Below are 16,193 nucleotides of genomic sequence, written 5' to 3'. Positions count from 1 at the left end.
TGGCCGTCCTGTAGGTGGACCATCTTTAATGGTTCTGGTCTTCCAGTCCAGCAACGAAGCTGGTGCACTCTGGATAAAATGTCCATTTAGCATACTCTATGCAGTTCTGGTTGTCTTTAAGGTGAAAAGTGTCCATCATTTGTTCATAGAGTTCCAAATGTTCCCAGACAGAATATTTTGCGTTTTTGTGGTACGGGGTTATGAAACACCTAACGGCCTTGATCTGCCTAATGGGGTCTTTCACCATAAATCTCTTTAGTTTATTTGCATTTGTGGCCACGTAACCTGAGATATCAGCCTTAATGTTTTGGTATTTATACAATCAATTTCTGGGGGGGCGCTGACCTGTCAGATCCATCATACAAAACCTAATTAATGCTGCTGGCCTCATGGTTTCTGGCTCATGTGAACCAGTACACAGGAAGTTAGCAGTGTTCAATGTATTAAATGGGTTTGAGTCCCTTATTACAGAGGTCATCATACTATGATCAGGGGTTGCCCTGCCCCTCTCTACCTGTTGGGGGTCCCTCCACTTTGGATTAAATCTAACACCCTCTGTCTCCAACCTCGCTAGTTTCTCCTTCTCAGCCCCTGCCTCTTGATAATAGGCAAAGATCTGAGCCTTTTGCTCAGCTATCAAGGCTGTATTGGCCTCTATGACCCGCTCTTGAGCTAGCACCTGCTGGTGGAGCACCTCTTTCTCCTCAAAGGGGGCCTCATTGTCTCTCTGCACTACCTGTAAGGTTTGGGAACAATGAGACAATTTCTGTTGCAGGAGGTAAACCTACATTTTCTGCACATTTAGAGCCTCTATGGCGTGCTCTAACTCGAGTTTCATTTGTCTCCTATGTCCTATTAATTTATCACATTATTCTTTTATGCTAGTCAGTACCTGAAGGTCTGACTCCTTTCTCTCCAGATTGGTTTTTAAACTGCTTATTTCCTGGTATAGGGCGTCTTTCTCCTGATACAGAGCACCCATTTGTTTAGCCAGGACGTCCCTTTGTTGTGTTATGACGCATAATTTCTGGCGCTCTTCATCAAATGCTACTTGAGAGTGGAGGTCTCTCATAATTAATTTATTAGTTTCCTCTTTCAATTTGTTTTATCTGATCTTACAGTATGGCTATTTGTCCTGAGCAGAAACTGTCAACCTTTTTCCTACACTCCTCTTTCAATGCATCTAATTGGGCCTCTTGGTCTGCATTATTTTGCTGTTGTAGAGCCAAGTCAACTTTTCACAGTTTGATATAGTTTCCAGATTCTGCCTCAGAATCTTGGCTCTTTTGCAATTTTTGTTCCGCTAATTTTAGTTCAGTCTAGATTTTAGTTACGAGTTCAGATTGATTTTGCACAAATGTGTTCTTGTCTTCATGCTTTTTCCTCATCACTCCCATATGGAGATACACCTAGGCCGTGATTCTGATACTTTTAATCTGCTCCTCTTCAATTTTCGGAGTCATGTACAACTCACTCAAAGCTTGATGTAATAGGCCACCATCCTGCCACTTGTCCATGTTCATGGCTGTGACCTGTTGCACCATTTCTTCTAGCCAGACTTTTTCATCTTGTTTTGGCCATTCCCCCCTGACAAATAATTTGTGCAGAAGGTGTTCCCTAGCTATATTGATCTCTACTGTGGCCATTTTGGAAAGTGTTCTTTCTTTATTAATTTATTTATGCACGGTTAATCTGTATTCTGTTGGTTTTGTCTGGTTTGGGGTTGAATTAGCTTGAATTTTATACACAGGCCTGGTATTTAGGATTTTTGTTTTGGGAAGGCGCTTCTGCAGCGTAACACAGTGTTCCAACCACACAAAGTATCACTACCTTGAAGGTTAGTCTGTTGTGTTAAGCTGTCACGGGTGAATAAACAAACCCAATCCCCGGCTACAAGTCTCCAATTTGTGAAGCATTCTAACCGGGCGTCAGACACCGGATCAGGACTCTTGCCCTTAGACTAGGTTGTAGTGCTCAATTAGAATACTTTCTCTTTATTTTCTATGAATTCGAACTGTGCCGATACCCGACCCATCTCACACCCCCTTTTACAATTACCCCGGATCACAATGGACCATGAACCAGGCCGGTGGGTGGGAATGCAATATTAGCAAACAGAATCAAGAAAATCCCTGTGCACATTCGAAAGTCTTCGATATTTGATGAATAAGTGTATATATGAAATTGGTCTAAACCTGGTGTAGGGAGACTAATTGTGTTAAAAGGGATCTGAGCCCGGCAGAGGGGAATTCGAGGTGAATGGTGAATTGCAGGGAGGCCAATGGCCTGGAAATCCTGATATTACATTTTTTTAACACTTCTTTCTTTTAGTTACATTGTTTGCCACCCTATTTGTATTTAGAGGTGAGGATTGGCAATATGTTTATTAGTAAAGGCCCTTTTATTTTGACAAGTCACCACTAGGACTGCATTATGATTATTTGATGGTCGTAGCATGCTCCCATCTGTAGTTTTAGAATTAGATAGGCATTTTTGAAACCCTTGGTTAAACTCAATAAACACCCTTGAACAATGGTCACTTCTGTCTTTCTTACTGTTGATACCATGCATTCCCTACAGCCCCTAACAAGATGAGACATCAAAAGCCTACTGGTAGCTACTATCGGAGATCAGGCTGTCAATGTGTCGGTGAATGAGGGTACCCAGGAGTAACTCTAGAAGATGATGCATATGGTGGAGCATCCTATAATAAGATTTGAGCAGAAATATGGGATGTGCTATGGCGAGCATTCCCTGATACACCCAATTTACAGTCTAACTTGCAATGTACTGTGGGCAATGATGAAGACACCGCTCAATTCATTCTTAAAATTCAGGAGATGTGGATAGCAGAAACGGGATAACACATGGGATCAATCTATACCCTTTTTTTACTTCATTGTTCAACAGGGCCTGCCCAAAGAGGTGCAGAAGGCACAGACATAATTGTGGGGGTTGAGGCAAAAAGGGTGGCCTGAAATATAGAGCATAATAGTACACCATTGTAGAAGAATAAAAAGCATGACAAGGAATTGACTCCAAGGTGAAAAGCAGAGGAGAGGACAAACTAGTACAAAACAAATTAGCTAAGGTTCCCGTGGAGGCATCAGTAGTGACACCAGCATAAACAGAAGTCGCAGGATACATCCCTAATTTCGTGAATTCCAGAATATCGGCTGTGTGGTCAGAAGGAGGACAGGGACAGTGGCGCGAAACACATATTACCCTGGCCAACAGTGGCAAGGAGGACAACAGTGAGGAAGAGGTGGGGGATCAAGGGGAGGGTATTTGAAGGAATGGGTCCCTGTGGAGGAGGTATGGGGCCTTGATATCATATGATATTATATGAAATGATATGATATGATATGATATGATATGGCATTTATAACACGCCTATACACAAGTATTTCAAGGCGGACGAGGCAAGGGAGGGGAAACAGAGGGAAGACAGAGACAACAATCCTACTAGGTCAGGTGACATTGAGTTCGCGCAAATGCAGGGGATGGGGAATGGGAGAAGTGCAGGGGGAAAGGGGAGGGGCCAGTTCAGTACTTAGGATAACAGAAAAGATAATAAGACAATAAATAAGGATAATAAATAAAAGTGCAGCCAGCTGATGGCAAGTGCAAGGGTAGGTGCAGACATTAGGTGTCAAGTGCTAGTAGGGCTGTGGGGATACAGAAACAGTCCGGGTGCAAGGGTTGACAGGGGGCAGTGCAGGTATGCGGCTTGTGGGGAGGGGACCTGGGCCCAAGATCATAAGGTAGCCAGGTAACCAGTGCAGTTTCACATTCAGCCAGGCGAATAGCAGGGAAGAGGAGGAGAGCAAGCAGAAGCAAAGAGGAAGATCTTGCGGTGCTTCCGGAACCGGAGATGGTTCTCCTCAAGTCTCAGAGAGGCAGGGAGTCTGTTCCAGAGGGAGGCCCCATCAGAAGAAAGAGATTTACCACCAACCCGCTGCCTGGAGAAGCACCTAACCCTGGGGGAGTTGTAGGCGGATGAGCGAAGAGCTCGAGAAGGAAGATATTTAGGAAGAGAGAGTTGAAGGTATTGAGGTCCCAGGCCCCAGAAGGCCTTGTGGACAATGCAGAGGGTTTTAAACGTAATCCTCGTCTCAACTGGGAGCCAGTGCAGAGATTTCAGTCCTGGCGATATGCGATCCCTGGACTTGAGGCCAAGGACAAGTCTCGCAGTCCTGTTTTGGATGAGTTGCAGAGGGTGGAGAGTAGAGTCAAGTAGATGTAGAAAGAGGCTGTTGCAGTAGTCCAGCCTAGAGAGAACCAGAACCAGAGCTCTGGAGACAGTGAGCTTCTGGGGGAAGGAGAGGAAAGGAAGAATACCTCTGAGGAGGTGCAGCTGGTAGTGAGACTTCTTAGAGACGTCAGAGATGTGAGGAGAGAAGGAAAGCGTGGAAGCAAAGATGACCCCGATGTTTTTAGCATCACAGCTGGTAGCAGGAAGAGGGCAAAGAGAGGCCAGACAGAGAATGACAGGAAAGGACAGAGCAGGTATGCCGATAAGGAGAATCTCAGTCTTACTGGCATTAAGGCAGAGATCTTTGGCTGCACACCACTCCTGGATGGCGGACAGACAGTCAGAGATGAGAGAGGAAGAGGTGGCTGAAGGGAACCTGAATATGAGCTGAGTATCATCTGGATAGCACTGAAAGTTGGGGCAGAGAGCGGAAATGCAGTGGGCAGGAAGTGCCAGGTATTGGTCGAACAGCCAGGGCGAGAGGAAAGACCTCTGGGGAACACCACATGTAGAGATAAAAATAGAGGAGAGGAAGGACCTGAGGTGGGCCTGGGAGGGTCGATCAGAGAGGAAGGAGGTTAGCCAAGCCAGAGCCTGATCAGTGATACCCAGGTTATCACAGAGATGATTGAGCAGGATGGTATGGTTAACAGTGTCAAAGGCAGAAGAGAGATCAAGTAAGATGAGGAAACAGCGGGTGTTGGAATCAAGGTTGAAGAGCAGGTCTTCACTGATGTTCAGGAGAGCAGTTTCTGTGCTTCTGGCAGCTCTAAAGCCAGACTGATGGTCATGGAGACAACCAACAGATTCAGGGTGAAGATTAAGCTGGGAGATGGACAGCTTTTCAAGGTGTTTGCCCAGGAAAGAACTGATGGAGATTGGATGATAGTTAGCAGGGCAGGAAGGGTCAGCAGAGTGTTTCTTTAAAAGAGTGTGCACAAGGGAGTGCTTCAGTGGGGGGATGGGAATACTCCAGTGGTGAAGGAGTGGTTGCAAAAATCAGGCTGTCCTGCCTTTAGAGATGAAGTGTGAAGTCAGGGTCGTGCAGAGGGCCTGGGAGGTGACAGGAGAGGTAGAGACTGCGGCAGGATTAGCCAGATCCTTGCAGATTTTAAAGAGTTTGGCTGAATTGTTAGATGCCGCGGAGATGCGGGCTTGGATGTGGGATCTCTTATTGGTGCAGGCAGAGAGCCAGTATTGCCGTTGAAGCAGGCAGGAGCCCAGTTTGTCAGAGGATGTACTAGAATCACGTCATTTCCTCTCAACACCCCTGTACTTGCGTTTAAGGGTAGCAAGGTCTGAGTAGTACCAAGAGTTGCACTTGGCTTTGGGCTTCAAGCGGATCCTCATGACAGGGGCAAGAACATTGAGAGTATCAGATATAGCAGAGTGGAGCATGTAAAGGGCTGTGTCAGGGTGTGAGTCAGCCATGTTGGGGGGTGAGAAAGTGGTGGTGAAAGCCTCAATTGACACACGCTTCATGGGTCGAATAACCAAGAAGGTGGGTGGCAATGATGGAATTGGCTTGGCCTGAGGGGTATAGAGGGTGAGATGGGAGGTAAGGAGAAAGTGATCACTCCAGGAGAGAGGAGTGATGAGAGGGATCGAGAGGGGAAGGTCTGAAGAGATCAGAACATCCAGAATGTGCCCTGCAGAGGAGTCAAGCCAGAGGGGAGAATGGAGAGTGAGAGAGAGTCGCTAAGGTCACGAAAGAGTCAGTGGGAGGACAGGAAGCATCCAGGTGGATGTTGAAGTCTCCAAGAAGGAGGAGTTGCGTGGTTGAGACCAGGAGAGATGTAGAAGCCCGAGGGGGTGCAGAAGCGGAAGGAGGAGAGGGCCAGGTAGCCAAGAGGGGACAGCAGGGGGAGGCGTGGGAGCTGTGGAGGGGAGAGAGGATACAGCAGAAGAAAGGAAACTGATGAGGCACGGGAGGCGTCTGTCAAAGAGGCAAAGGTTGGCATGAGGGCCATGGACCAAGACGGTACCATTCAGGTAAACATTAATGATGTCCTTAAAGGAGTAGAAGGAAGCCAGGAGGGCCTCCCACCGGGTGCCACCATTAATGGGAGAGGATGTTGGAACTGTAGAAAATGGGGGCATCTTTCAAGAGAGTGTAGAAGCAGATAGGGGATGGGGTACAGTTACAGTCAAAAAAATTATAGTATGCCACCTCAAGGGGTCCCTACAGGGCCGACTCCCAGAATAACCTCTATACCCCAAGAAATACTCCAAGCATACACTCAGTTGCCCCCACAGATACCAGGCCCTCCTTCGCAGCAGCAGCCACAGCCAACAACGCAAGAATATATGCCCCACAATACTTTCCAGCAGACAGGTAACATGAACCCTTTTAACGTAACGCTCAAAAGCACATTTGCCCCATTCCAAGGGGTAACCGTGGTGGGGGGAACCCCTTCTAATTTCTGGGGACAAATAGATGCCCTGATTAGGACAAACCCACAGAGAGTGCTTGCGTCTCTGGTCCTGTCTATGACACTCAACCCTAAAGAGGAACCCTTGGTGGGGGAAGAGATAGGAAACAAACAATTAATTTTAATGGTTGATTCGGGTGCTGCATAATCATGCAACAGTGTTGGGGACTTCCCATTATATGGCAAAACTCTGGAAATGCAGGGATTTTCTGGGGTTATTTCTATGGCTCCATATCTCAAAGATTTGGATGTAAAGGTGAGGAGGAAGGTGGTGCGTGCTCTCCTATTGTACTCTGAGAGTTCTCCTGTCAACCTGTTCATCAGGGATCTGCTTAGCCAGTTCAACATCTCATTTACTTTTTACAACATCATTGTATGTGCCACACCAGGTATAAGTGCAATGAGAGCGATGGTCATAATACACATCCTGGCACGTGAGGTTGTGGTCCGAGGAATACCAGTGGACCCAGACATGTTCATATATGGCATAACAGTACTCGTGGAGGCATTGCCACAAATTGCCAAGGCCTGCTGGAGAGTGCCCAACCGATTTCATTTTTAACCCTGCAGTATCCCTAGGATTTGTGGCAGGTACAATCTTGTCTCTAAACTTAGAAGGGTTGGTGGTATCTGCAAAAAGGGTGGTTGTTATGGAAGGGTGCAAATGGTGTATTGTATTATGCATCGATCCCAGCGTACTACTCAGAAGTAACAGATGCAGAACTTTGTGATAACAATGACAATAATGAAGAGATAACACTAGAGATTTGTATCCCCCGTGAGATCATGTTGCAATACAGAAGAGTGAATTGCCCCCTGATGGCCATGGTTGCACCACCTCCCTTCATTGAAGTCGCCTTGGAGTATGTGTCCACACAATTGTGGAGGACTAACACACATGACGTAGGGCTTCTAAAAGAAGTGAAACAAGTACACATTACAGTGAAGGTTGGAGCAGTATTAACCTGAGTGAAACTGTACCCCCTATCAAAGGAGGCAGAAGAGGGAATAAAAGACATGATACAGGCCCTACTTAACAAAAGGATAATAGTACCTTCCATCTCACTGTGCAATACTGCGATCTACCCAGTCAAAAAGACCACAGGGGCAAAAGGAGAATGATCCAGGATCTTTACCCTCTAAAAGATGTAGTACAGAAATAATTTTCTGCAGGGTCTCAGAGAAGTGTGGAAAGGCAATCACAAACTCAAATGGACAGCAGACAAGTGATATCCACATCCCCAGTTCTCACCACCCCAGATTTCTACATATGTTTGCATTCAAACAGCACACATATGACTGACATACTGACCCAAAAAAGTACAATGGGCCGCAAGTCATTGGCCTACTACATTGCTATGCTTGACTCAGCTATGCAAGGGAAGTTTGCATGCGACCGAACACTTACTGCAGCTGCCTTCACAATTGAAAAAAGCTCTACAATTGTGATGGGATGCTCAGTAACTCTGTACGTGGAACATTCAGTATTCGCCATCTTAGAAATATCGAAGTCCACCCTGACCACACAGACAGCATCGGCATACAAGATTATTTTCTCAAGCCCAAACATTCATGTTGTGCGATGCAAAACAGTGACTACTGCCACTTTCCTAAAAGAAGTGTGTACAGACGAAGACTTGAAACAACACGACTGTGCCACATACGAAAGGGAAGAGGAGGAAGTGCTCTTTATTGATGGTTAAGCAACAATTGACCAGGACACAGGACAAAGGCATATGGGCGCGGCAGAGGTGCGTGCGCCTTGAAGGAGGAGTATGAGACACTAGTGATGAAGAGATTACCTATGCACTATTCAGCACAAGCGGCAGAACGTGTGGTGCTTATTGAGGTGCTACATGCATCACAAGCATACCACGTGACCATTTATTCGGACTCTGCATATGTCACTACAACGGTGCATGCCGGGTTGTCATGATGGAAGAGAAGAGGTTCCTGAAGAGCAGACAGTTCCTCAGTACAACATGCTACACTACTAGATACAGTGATTTCCGCATTGTCACAAGACTGTGGTAGCGGTCATCAAATGCACCACCCACACCAATAACATTGACAACATTTCATTAGGGAACACAGTGGTGGATGCTGCAGCCAAAATGATGGCCTATCTCCCTATTCCCGGAATTTCAGAGTACGTCACAATGACACCAACACATGATCAACAAAACACACCATTTACAACGTTGCTCATTAGACAGCTCATCAAGCTGCAGGGCAAGGCACCAGATGAAGAAAAAGAACTGTGGTCAAAGAGGGGGAGTAAACAGTCCCCTACTGATCTACTATGTAGTCAAGAATTCACTGGCAAAGCAGTTAGGCCTGTAGAGGTCTTCGCAATAGCATTCGATCAGCTACACCACACATCCCACAGCTCCAAACAGCACATTGCAGCAGACAAACAAGAAGATTGGTTTATATCGAACCTTCAAGAGCATCTCAAGAACATGATTGCACACTGCACCACCTACCAAACCTTCAGCACTGGCATGATGCTCCAGACGTTATGAGGCACTCTGCCCCGCCCATTGGGCTGTTCCGTGAGCTACACATAGACTTTGCAGACATGGGGGAAAGGTTCACTGGTTCCCGATATCTAATAGTTGTAGTATGCTCTTTCTCATGATGGGTTTAAGCAGGAACTTGTTTATTTATTTATTTAGAATTCTTGTAAAGCGCCTTATGCCCACCGGCCTAACCAAGTAAAGACCACCACCTTTCAACCCACAAAATAGTAACTGGCAGATGCAAGCAAACACCCCTCTTCCCAGTTAGAAGGGAATCAGATGCCCAAAGGGCTGCAGAGGTTTTTGGGAAAAAATTAAAGGGTTATTTGATTAACCTAACACGTGCAATTAAATATGTCTGCCGACTGATTGCAACACCCCAACTAGAAGACACACTGAACACTGCACAGCCACCTACCGCAGATTCCACGCCCTATGAAGTTGTGCATTCCACCCCTCTCGCTGCAAAAGTAAAAGGGCTTTGATTTTGGCTTCACCTCTCAGATGTCTGTAGAGCACCCCCAAAGACCTTACAATTGCCCTAGACATACTATCTATCTAACTCAAATTTAATAACCTGACTACCTCAGAATTAATAACCTGACGACATGTCCCAAATAATAAACATGTATAGCTGTTAAACGCATCCGCACTTTATAAAAAGAAATCTCTCTCTCTCTCTCTCTCTCTCTTTTCTCTCTCTCCCCAACGCCCATTTTTGTTTCCCCTACAGGAGTAAAGAAAATGGAATCCTCAATGTCAAATGATTCATTATATAATAAAAAATTAACTAAGTATAACGTTAATTCTAGATGGTTATATTCATAAGCATGTGGATTACACTTTAGTGTCTTACTATTTACTATCTCGATGTTCATGTAGCCATTTATTGGGGTACCCCTTTTATCTGGGCAAGCCATCTAAAAGAGGGGGAGGGGAAATCGCAAAACAGAACCAGCAACGCCACTGTAAATATGTGTAAAATTTCCCATGGGAGCAGTAACAGTGTTGGCACACAAGCCAATGTATCTGGACCAGTGAGTGTGAGTAGAATATTAGAAAATGTATTTCCTACCATTTTGAGAAAAAACTATTTGCAACACAAATACCAGTAGCCTACAGCAACCATATTTATTTATTGATGGTCTAAAATACATAAACAACCAGTGACAAGAAACAAAGGTCTTCTAGGGTATGAGGAAGAAGTACTGACTTTAGAGAAAAGAACCTGTGCACAAATATGGACAGAACACATTACAAAATTGACATGGATTGCAGCAGTGGATAATCCAGTGAAAGCGCACCGAGAGGAAACATATACACTCTGCTTCCACAATGAAGGAACTCTCTTTGTCAGCTCTAAAGACCGATATAACAGAACATTATTGATTCCAGACTTAAAAAGGGCCACAGCAGCAGTGAAGGACTGCTACTGGGTCTGTGGACAACAAGCATACATGCAGCTCCCACCATCATGGAGGGGCTATTGTTCACTAGCCACGCAGCACTCAGCGCTATTAGTAGTCCTGGAAGAACACCTAAAAGGGGGGGCCAATCCCAGATACCACCCCAACCATTGCTCCAACATTCGAAGAACACAACCCACTACCATCGCCTGTGTTCTGCATCTTACACGGAAGGGGTCAGTATGAGAAACCTGAAGGAGAAAGAGGTCTAACTACTTATCCAAAGACTCATCTGAACTGCTCACCAAGATCCCAGATGAATACTGACTTGTCAGTTCAGCAGAAACTTTCTTTGCTTCACTCCTGCTACCCAGCGTACAAGTAGCAACCAACGCCAAGTGGCTGCAAATTGTATGCTGGGAACTGGTCCAGCTGGCAAATGACACTGAACACTCATTCAACATCATAAAGTTTGTACTTAGAGCACTAAGACTGATGACGATGCAGAATATGTATGTGTGCGACATGCTGACGGCAATGGAAGGTGTTTTCCGCAAGATTGGTGATTCTTGCTGCACATTCATTCCTCCAGAAGATACAGAGAATGGGTCACTATCTCATGTAATCACAGCAGTGCATGGATTAGGAGTTTACAATACTCAGGCATTAAAGATCTGAGGAAACAACTGTATCATCTTAACCCAGCTATGAGAAGATTTGTAATGTGAGGGACAGGGAGGAATAAATGATAGTCCAAACTGAGGGTGGAAGCCTTGGGTGCAGATGGTGAAATATAGAGTGAGTGAAGAAAGTGTGGGTCAGTCTCACCTCAGGGCACCCCCTGTGTCAGTCCCCAAGCATTCCAGGTGCACAGCATAATGATAGAGTAGCATTGCATTACATAGTAACTCATTTAAACTCGACAATGGTTCCCTGGAGATGATGATCCCAGCAGACCCCACGTGATGGAAGATGGACGGGGCTGGGGCCAATGCATGGCATCTCCTATAGTGCAGGTTGACCATGTATAAGGTCTCACCAACCAGCCATGCAGGCTTTTACTGTAGATAATTATATCACTCATCATGATTTGTTTCCTTATAGCATCCAGCTTGTATCATTTTTTGGCAGACGTTCTTGGTCTGCAGGGTTCTTTGCTGGCATATATATTTTCTGTGTAATTAAAACTTGTTATCCTTGCAAAAATCTCTTAGCCTTTTTTCCCTAGCGAGTTGTATTTTTACTGGCATTAGCATTTGTGGGCCTGCTTTCAAAGGTTCTGGAGAGGAATACGTGCAAACCAATATGAGAATATTATTGTGAATCCAAATGCAGACACGCTATTGTCGTGTTGCCCCTGTTAGCTCCCCACTCCCTTGTTTCTCTGCTTCCCTCACCATGTTCTTCCTCCTATGAATGAAGACCGCTCCATTACTTTGCAAAGGTAGGCATGCAATCAATAAATACCCTTATAATAATAATACCCTAATAATTATGGACACTTTGTTTTACCTTTATTATGGTATAACCGCTCTTGCCCTCCCTGTCCATAGCTCTCTGATTCCTCAGTAATGGAGACTTTCCGAGGCACCCATATTTCTATGAAGCTTTTGGGTACAACCCCCAGTCTGAATCAACACTTACCTAACAGCATCACTCGACCCATACCTTCCCACAGGACTGGCAGTTTGGGTCAATCTCATTCCTCCACTGGTTAGCCATATACTGGGGAGAGTGCATTTTAAAATTCACACAAAATACCATTAAGCATTCACAATTTGGTAGGAGCCATTTTCAGTTAGATGGAATATTTCAAATGAGCAACTGATATGGGTGACAAAACATTCAGATACTTTCCATAGCGGTAGGATGCCCAAAGGAAAAATTGAAAATAAATTAAGCTTGGTAGTTTAAAACATGTAAAAACATATCTATGGGTGCACCACATCGCAAAGTATTACAATGACGTGAGACGTTTCTTGTTTTCCTATGATGTCACTTTTTGCACTACGTACATATGCAAAGACATCTATAGTTCTACTTACACCTGGATCTAAAATGGCACTGCAATGCGGAACGCTGATATAGACCATGGAGTTTACAACAGATCTCTCCCGATTATGAGATAACACATCACAGCGATAACAGTTATTGGAATATCGTTATTTATTGCAAAAAAGGTAGCAGGCGCCCCTCTCTAGAAAGAACATGGCATGATAACCTGTTCTGTGTTTTTTTCCCGCTTTGAGAGTCTGCAGCCATCACTTTTAGCTCACTGTACTTTTCACAAAGGATGAATATCCATTTGCATATCAGTCTTTGTCCCACTCACAAGGGCAGTACAGCATCGAAAAGGCCAGGCAAACCTCCTTTGAACTAGAGTACATTTTTTAAAAATCGTTATTTATTGGTTTGAAATAAGATACTGAATTACTCTCATACTGGTTGTACTGGGAAATCTCATTACACAGACTTTGCACTCAAGTATACATCTATTAATAGGAATGTCCTTACACATTGTTACTGCGTACACCGTGTCAATTCAGAAAAGGAAACACTATAGTTAAATAAACAATGTTAATATATATTCATTTAGAACTTGAAATATGTGCTACTATTGCATATTTAGGTGCTATTGAAAATTGTATGGATGGAACAAGACATTAGACATGTGATATTCGAGTTACAGTACAAGCATGTAGAAGACGAACACTTAGAGTCACCTGTAAATAATACCTAATACAGGTCAGATTGAACATTGATTTTGGTCTAATTTTCTGATATGCTCAGGATTTTGCATACTATATGAATCAATTTCGACCTCAGCAAGGTCAGACTTTTGTTTTTGTTCTTTAGCACCTGGAAATTCCTGTGCATAGGTGACTTACAAATGTCCAATAAATCAAATATATAATATTATTTTATTGTCTATTTTCTCCTTTGTCTTTCTTTTTTTTAAATGTATCTGTAAGAGTCCATATTCAAACTTGCATGTCTGTGGCATCGAACAACACAGCCAAACTTTTTAAAGTCTGTTAGGAACTGGCCCATCCTACTGCAGCCTCTTCCTCTACTGCACCCACCCAGGTCCTTTGCTCAGCCCTGGCTGCACACTTCACCACCAAAATACAGGACATCCTGTCGTCTCTCTCCTCCTCACCACTCGTGCACCATCCTCTCCTGGGTCCCCCTCAGCCGCCCCCACCATGACCCTTCTTCTCTCCTGCCCCTCCCCTGTTACAACTGAGGAGGTCTATAGACAGGTCTAGTCTATGAAAGCTTATTCTTAACACGTGGACCCATCCCCCCGCCCCCAAATCATCAAGGACAACATTGACTCACTAGCTACAGCCTTGACTGACCCCTGCAACCTTGCCCGATCTTCATCACACCTTCCCTGGGCAAACGCCTTGAGAAGCTGCCTATCTCTCAGCTTACCCTTCACACTGAATCTGTCGGTTGTCTCCATGAACATCAGTCTGGCTTTAGAGCATCCAGAGGCACGGAAACTGCTCTTCTGAACACCTCTGAAGACCTGCTCTCAAACCTTGACTCTAGCTCGCCCTCTGTTCTCATTCTTCTTAACCTCTCCCCTGCTTTTGATATGGTAAACCATAACATCCTGATTTCCCATCTCTGTGAAACCCTGGGCATAACTGATCAGGCCTTGGCGTGGCTTGCATCCTTTCTCTCTGACCATCGTTCCCAAGTAGAGGTCAGTTCCTTTCTCTCTTCTATCACTCTCTCTACTTGTGGTGTCCTCCAGGAATCTAACCTATCCCCCTGGTTTTCCAGTGTCTACATAGCCCCTTTGGCCCAAATGATCTCTGCCTTCACTTCCAACTTTCAGTGTTATGCAGATGACACTCAGGTCTCCTTCAGGCTACCCTCGGCCTCTTCCTCCTCCTCGCGCATCCCTGATTGTTTGTCTTCAATTCAGTCCTAGTCTGCAGCTACTGATCTCTGCTTTAATGCCAGTAAGCACGAGATCGTCCTCATTTGGACCCCTGCTTCCGTTTTCCCTCTTTCACTTGGACTGACCGCCCTTGGTCCTGCACCCTCACCCTCTAGTGAGGCAAAAAATCTGGGGGTCATCTTTGACACTACTCTCTCATTCTCTTCTCACATCTTAGAAAATCCAGAAAGTCCCACTACCAACTGCACCGCCTCAGAGGTATTCTACCTTTCCTCACAGTCTCCAGAGCCCTGGTTCTCTCCTGGCTGGACTACTGTACCAGTTTCTTTCTCTATCTTTCAACCTCTAATCTCTGACCTCTTCAATTTATCCCGAACAGAACCGCAATACTTATCCTTGGCCTCAAGCCCAGGGACAGCATCTCTCTGGCACTGAAATCCCTCCACTGGCTCCCCATGGCTGCAAGGATCAAGTTCAAGTCCCTCTGCATAGTCCACAAGACTTTCTGGGGCCGGGGTCCCTGCTATCTACAACACTCTCTTCCTAAATACTCTTCTTCCAGAGCCCTACGCTCGGCCTCCTCCAGCTCTCTGCGGGTGAGTTGTTTTTCCAAACAGAGATTTGGGGGTAGATCCTTATCCTCTGCAGGTGCCACCCTCTGGAAAATCCTACCCAGCTCTCTTTGTCTTGAGCTGGACCTCTTTAAGTTCCAGAAACTCCTCAAGACTTTCCTTTTCTCTTCCTCTTTCTCCCTCCCTCTCTCTTGCTAACCTCCTTTTCTTCTCTCCTGGTCCCCTCCCTCGTTCTCCTCACCAGTCTGCTCAGTAAGCTGGCTGGTCGCCTGGTGTACCTCCAAAGCCTCACAGGTGCAGTCTCCTCTGCCAGTCCTGCACTTGCCTCCGGGCCTCCGCACTCTGCTTTGCATTACTGTACTCGGAATACTTTCCATGAGAGTGGCACCCACTCTGCACTTATCCCCCTCCCCCTTCCTCGCACTTCTGCCTGCGCACTTGCGGGACCCTGAATGTACTAGGCTTAGCATGTTTGTCTGTCCTGTCCTCCTCTATCTGCCCTCCCCTGCTGGTTATGCCTGTATGCATTGTTGCATTGATGACAAACCTTTTTTGTTCTTGTATGTTCCTCTCCCACCCCCCTCTTTTTTTACCCCGCTCTTTGTCACACACTTATACTAGTAGAAATGCCCCAGCATAGTATGCTATTTTTTACTTTTAGATCATTCAGAATCTTCAAGGCCTAAGAAGGACGATGATATCCCCTTGTTCCCTTCCCGCCTTGAAGCGCTTTGAAGCACTTCACTTGTGCATAAGCACTTTACAAATAAACAATTACAATGAACAATACAATTGGCATCATCCAATGTGACACACATGTTTTCTGCTTTTATAATTGGCATCATCCAATTTGGCATGAATGTTTCCCACTTTTTCATCTCCTTCCATCATCCTTGGAATGGATTATACAGCAAAATGGTATGTTTACTGAGAAATGCTTTTGTATGACGTTTGCATTGAGAAAGCCATTACTGGGGCAAAACTGAGGTCCATGCAGTTAGCATATCATATCAATTAAGTGTTTTAAGTTGATTGCAAGAATGTCACCTTACTAACACTCGCACAGCATCTGATATATTGAAACAGTGTG

This window comes from Ambystoma mexicanum, chromosome 6p, assembly GCF_040938575.1.
Source record: "Ambystoma mexicanum isolate Mex_15411 chromosome 6p, UKY_AmexF1_1, whole genome shotgun sequence".
NCBI classification, from domain to species: Eukaryota; Metazoa; Chordata; class Amphibia; order Caudata; family Ambystomatidae; genus Ambystoma; species Ambystoma mexicanum.
Note: the sequence above shows the minus strand (reverse complement) of the source record.